The sequence below is a fragment of the Miniopterus natalensis genome, chromosome 13, assembly GCF_054644295.1.
Source record: "Miniopterus natalensis isolate mMinNat1 chromosome 13, mMinNat1.hap1, whole genome shotgun sequence".
In the NCBI taxonomy this organism is placed as follows: Eukaryota; Metazoa; Chordata; class Mammalia; order Chiroptera; family Miniopteridae; genus Miniopterus; species Miniopterus natalensis.
Genome location: NC_142093.1, coordinates 35022866 through 35028780, shown reverse-complemented (window position 1 = coordinate 35028780; position 5915 = coordinate 35022866). Strand labels below are relative to the sequence as shown.

At 41.4% G+C, this 5915-nt stretch overlaps 2 non-coding genes across 2 annotated transcripts; both read right to left on the bottom strand.

Annotated features, from left to right (window-relative positions):
- Positions 1–2235: 2235 nt before the first annotated feature.
- LOC148091647 (small nucleolar RNA U2-30) lies at positions 2236–2304 on the bottom strand. The gene has a single exon (XR_015715580.1). It is a non-coding gene; the product is annotated as a small nucleolar RNA U2-30 (small nucleolar RNA).
- Positions 2305–2439: 135 nt separating this feature from the next.
- Positions 2440–2519, bottom strand: LOC148091646 (small nucleolar RNA U2-19). Its single transcript, XR_015715577.1, has one exon. It is a non-coding gene; the product is annotated as a small nucleolar RNA U2-19 (small nucleolar RNA).
- Between the last annotated feature and the right edge of the window lie 3396 nt (positions 2520–5915).

Genomic DNA, 5915 nt, shown 5'->3' with positions numbered 1-5915 from the left:
GGAATTTCAAGTTTGGAACAAGAAGTTAGACTTACCAGGCTTCCCGGCCTTCTGGTTTTCATAAAGCAGTTCTTGTACTGAGGATGTAGCTGATGGACAGCAAGAGCCCAGTATATTAGGTCTGCCTGCTGGTGCCCAGAACTGGTCAGGCATTTCTGGGGTCACCACCTTCTCTAGGGCTTATTGAGGTCAAGGTCTTTTCTAATAAGGGCCATTTATATATTTGGGAGTGGCTGCCTTCTGTAACCCAAATTCTCAGAGGGGTGCAGAAAAGGAGAGACTTTACTCAGGTGAAACAGTTTGCAAACTAGGGAAACTACAGCTTCCAGTGGCAACCAAAACTGCACTCCCTGAGACAAAAGGGAGGCCATCTTTTATGGAGAAAGTTCCTGCTCAGATTCCCAGTTGGTACAGTTTTTTGCAAATGAGATTTCCAAATTCATACAGCTCTTATTGGTCCGAATTGTGCAGTTCCGATTGGAAGGGACAGGTCTCAGTCCGTTGGTTGAAAGAGGAAACCAGGAACTCCCTTATGATGGTTGACAGATGGCAGGAGCCTAGTGTGGGAAGCCGAACTCAGCCTGAGGTTTTTCCAGGTGTACAGAGTACATGGGGAGCCCTGTCAGCAAATGCCGCTCAGCTCTTTCTAGTCATAAAATGTGGGCCCTTGGTTGACCATCAAAAGTCCATCTCAGCAGACAAATTCCTTCTTGGGGTTCATGCCAAGTCAATCTTTCTTCTCTGAGTCCACACTTCTCTTCATCAAAGCAAGAGCTGGAGTCCTGAAGAAGGCAGGCGCAGGGCCGACCAGCCCTGGCCAAGAATGAGGTGTGAGACCCTCACCAATTCTTTACATTCACCTTCCTCGTGGGAGCACCTATTTTGTGCAAGTCAGACTCCTGTGCCTTAAGGAATTCAGAAAGAGATAAGGGGACAAGAAATTTACCATCAGGCTCTGGCTGTGTAGCTCAGTTGGTTAGAGCCAATGTTGCAGGTTCGACCTCTGGTCAGGGCACATACAAGAATAAACCAATGAATGCATACATAAGTGGAACGACAAATCGATATCTCTCTCAAAATTAATCAATCAATCAATCAATCAATCAATAAATTTATCATCTGGCAGAGGACAGGCATATGAAGTAAGGAATCAATGTCCCAAATAAAGTGTAGGAGAGGACAGGCTTTACCTTCCTGGCTTCAAATGCTGGGCCTATGAGATAAACTGATTACAGGCATAAAAATTTATTAATTTTTAATACTATGTGGGCAGAGGCATAAAAAAAGTGAATGCCCAAAAAAGTAATGGGATTTGAGAGCTTATATTCCATCTTGTTAGGGGGAGGGCAAGGGGGATGAGGGTCACTTAGGGGAAAGTAAATAATTTTTAGGAAAGATGAATGGGCCGTTGGCAGAATAGATGGGAGATACGAGAGAGTGTGACAAAGTTTGTTTGGGTGTGGTGTGGACGTCTAGTCTCCTCTCCTGTGATAAGAGTCCACCTTCCCAGGTTGATGAAAATCTTGGAGAGAAGAAGGGAGGGAATTTATGAAAATTCAGTTGCTTTTGGAGAATCTGTCTTTAGGCAGGTAGGGGGAGTTCAGAGAAAGCCTCTCTCTGCATTTGCTGTTTTTCAAGTGCCTTCAGCTTAAAAGAATCAATACACCAAAGCACCATATTTTGGAGTGTCATGTCTTGAAGTCCTTCAGAAGCATGAGTAGAGCTACAGAATTCTGTTCACAGGTGAAGTAATCTTCAAGCTGTCCGTGATGTTGTTCTGTTAAGGTTGCTGTGTTGTTTTTATACAACTTTGGTATTCTTTTAAATAACAGCAAAAACTAACATCATAAAATTTTATTAGGGTCAGATGTGTACTAAGCACTCTGAGTGCATTAAAAAGTGTTTAGTTGATATAACAGCCTTAAAAGGAAAGTACTACTATTATTATCTCCATTTTACAGATGAGGTTAAATGCTGTTTAGAGATGTTAAATGCTATCCTGAGATGGTCCACCTGATAAGAGAGGGACCCAGAATTTTAACCCAGTTTGCTCTAATTCTAAAGCATGAGTTGTTAATGCTAGAATCCAGATGTATCGACAGGCACACTGAAGGGAGCTCTGAAGATGTAGGTGCTGATTTGGGTTCCAGTGCTCTCCAACTTGTGGCCTTAAGTCCGTACTTTGTCTGCCAAAGCTTGGGTTTCCTCCTCACTTGTTTGTTTGTTTCTCAATACTGAGCTCAGATCAAGTGTAGAAACCTTCATAATTACAAATGTCGTAGTAAAACCTTTTCATCATTGCTCGGAACTGGTAGCCTTTCATACATACATGTCCCCCACCCTCAGAAGCTCATTCATCAGTCAGCAAATTCTCAGTTATCCACTGTCACCTTTACACACACACACCCTTATTGTTTTAAATTACTTTATACATTTGCTTCTCAGAACTGTAGAGATCATGCATCAGGTAAACTGGAAGGTCTTCTGATGCTTAGATTTGGCTGTTTTCATCACTGATCCACTTCAGTAAGTGCAGATCTCAGAGAACCTCCTCACTTGTTTTAATGGTTGAACCAGATGACTACAAATCTGCTTTCCTTTTCTAAAATTCTCTCAATCTAGGATTTTCAAGTTCCTAAAATGAAATCATCTTGTGCTCACTGTTTTATATGCCTAAATCCCAAAGAACATTGAGGAGGTAAGTGACAATTGTACTCACACACTCTCTGATTTCTGGGAAGGCTGCTAAAATAATTGTTTGGTGACAGGGGTTGAAGGTGGGGGTACAGAGGTAGGAGCCACAATCATGTTTGACAAACTTACTCTAACACTTATACAGTGTGTACTAGAGTTCACTGCTTTGTCAAACAGCCCCCACATTTTAATGACTTAGCCCAAAAGAAAGCTTATTTCTCACTAAGTGGACAATTTAATCCAAGTGTCTTAGTTCTGTGACTCTCCTACACGGGGCTTCTCAGGAATCCAGGCTCCTCCTGTCTGTGGCTCTTTCTGTCTCATAGGTCCTCAGAGCCCTTTTCTTCCTATTGTAGAGGATCACATGAAAGGCTTTTAAGGTTTAAGAAGTGACATATCTTTCCTCTGCCCCCTTCCATTGGTTAGAATTGACCACATGACCCCATCTAACTTTCCAGGAGGAACTAGGATATGTAGACTCACTGAGAGTCCAAAAGGAAGCTGCCTTTGATGAACACATAGTATTTTCTACAGAGATCCATAAGTAGTCAAGTCAATCTTTAAAAAGAAAAGTAACGAGGAAACTTATTCAACCAGTCATGGGGACTCTCCACTGCTGTCCTCTCTGGGTTGTCGATAGCCCATTTTCTCACCATAACTGTTCAAAGTACTAACTTAATTGTCTGTGGGAAGAAATAAAGTGGACCCCTTTTCTTTCTTTGGTTCTCGAAGAGAAAGTAATAGGACTTTCTTTAAGTGTATAATATGTTACTGGTACAAAGTCCTTGTGCCCGATTCTTTGAAAGGCCAAAACTCCAAACCTCAGAGTTTGGAGTAAGGAAAGGTTTATTTATTGAGAAGGTGCTAATCAAGAAGATGGGAGACCTAGTGGTTCCTCAAATATGTCTTCCCAAAGTACAGAGTTCAGATGTCTTTTACAATTATAGGGAAGCAGAAATGGGAAGGACAAGAGGTGACTGACCACTGCGACATCTGGGAGTCAGCAGGGGTCTGAGGAAGATTGTGTTAGTTGATGTGAGTCCAGTCATGAGATTCTTGCAAATCTTTGATAAACAATCATTATTTTTGTATTTACTTTCCTTATCTCTTTGGGAGAGGCACTTTCTGGCAAGGGGTGTTTTGGTAATGCTCAAGCAGTAAGTAGAATTCCTCTAATGATTAGCATGTCTACATGCAAGACTAAGCAGAAGCTATTAGCCTGAAGGCCATGGAAACAAAGCAGGCTTGAACAAGAGAAAGCCAGAGAAGCAGAACATTTCACTCTGTTACAATAGAACATTCTTCAGTGTCTTGTCCTGGGATCAAAGGTAATAATAATGATAATAGTAACTAACATTTATTGAGCACATATTATATACCAGGCACTCACACACATTATCTTAGAGTGGGAGTAAATCTCAGGGTATGGATGAGATATGTGGAATTGAATAATTCAATTTAATTTACTTTTTTAAAAAATGGCTTTAATTTCTATTTAAGATGCTCATTCTTCTGGGTAGCAGAAACTTAATTTCAATTGATTTTGACTTCTGCTCTATCCCAAGTTTTGTCTAAGTTCCCAGGTGATGGGGAGTATCGGGAACTTGATGTCCTATAGTTCATCTATCCATAGTGGCATCTGCCATTACATTCTATGAAATAACAAAACTGAAACAATTTGAGCTTGATGTCCTTTATTCAAGGAAAAACAATCCATGGACTGGGGGAGTACAGTGCCTCAAAAACAACAGAGCACCTTTCCCAAGGGATGTTTGTGTAACAGTGAGTTTTATGTGGAGTGTTAGAAGCATCCAGCAACTCAGAAACAGAACAGGATTTGCTAGGATATCAGGGATTTCCTTATAAGGCTAGCAGGGCCTATCTTCTAGGGTAAGGTGAATTAAAACTGAGTTGGAGGCTTGTGATTGGTGTATGTTAGGTTTCCTTGACAGGTATTTCCTGTGAAGGGTGACTTAGGTTTAGGTTTGTGCCTCCATTTTGTGGGTCCCAAAATACAAATTACCTTTGCCAATCCAATTGCCAGACTTGACATTCTGTCAGGCCCCTGTCTGGGTTGCTTCTTTGCTCCACACCTCAGGGCCATGGTTCTCCCTGCTACCTCAAAGCCACCTCCCACTTCACGGAGAACAAGCCACTGTTTCCTGCACCTGGAAAGAGCCAAATACTCTTATCTCCCTCCTCAGGCCTTCTGCCTGACAAATTCCTCTGCCCTAGAGGGAGGAGGCATACCGTCACCCCACTTCCCAGGGGAAAGCCCCTTTCTCTGGGACCCTACTACCAATGTTTTGCCTCCTCTCTGCCTCTCGCCTTCCTTCCATAGTCTTGATAGCCCTTATATGCCTAGTTTGGTTTTTTCATTTCTAATATTTATGATACCAACTTAATGTTTCAGTTATTCAAGGGTTAAATTTTACAGGTCAAAAGGCCTCTTTCTTACCCCTCCTAAGTAGTTTTCTGGCTTTTCTGCCTTATCACTCTTCCCCTGAGGCAATAAATGCTACTGACTTCAAGATGATAAGGAAAGACTGCAGACTGAATTGGGAGCAAGGGACCCTAGAAAATAAATATAGGGTAAAAAAAAAAGTGTAAATGTCTCAGAATATTTTCTTGTCACATCTCATTTAATTCTCAATGACCACTCTATAATACAGGTGCCATTACTCTCTCTATATTTGACTGATTAAGACACTAGGCTGTATTGTTAAGAGCTACTTTAGCAGGACACTTTGGTTTATGGTGGGAGAAAGGAGTGAAGATCATTTTGAATTGGTGCCAAGTTTGGAGAAGGACTATTTATTTATTTATTTTTAAATTTAGCTTTATTGCTGGAAGTATTACAGATGTCCCCTTTCCCTCCCATTGATCCCCTCCACCCTGCATCCACCCCACCCCCAGGCCTTCCCCATGCCAATGTCTGTGTCCATAGGTTATGCATATAAGCATATAAAAAAAGTTCTTTGATTAATCTCTCCCCACCCCTGCCTTCCCTTAGAGATCCCTGAGTCTGTTCCATGCTTCTATGTTCCTGGATCTATTTTGTTCATCAGTTTATTCTGTTTATTACATTCCACATATGAGTGAGATCATGTGGTACTTGTCTTTCTCTGACTGGTTTATTTCGCTTAGCATAATACTGGAGAAAGACTATTTAAAAGACATTCACTGTTATTACATTTGTCGACGTAAGAACGTCTGAACCT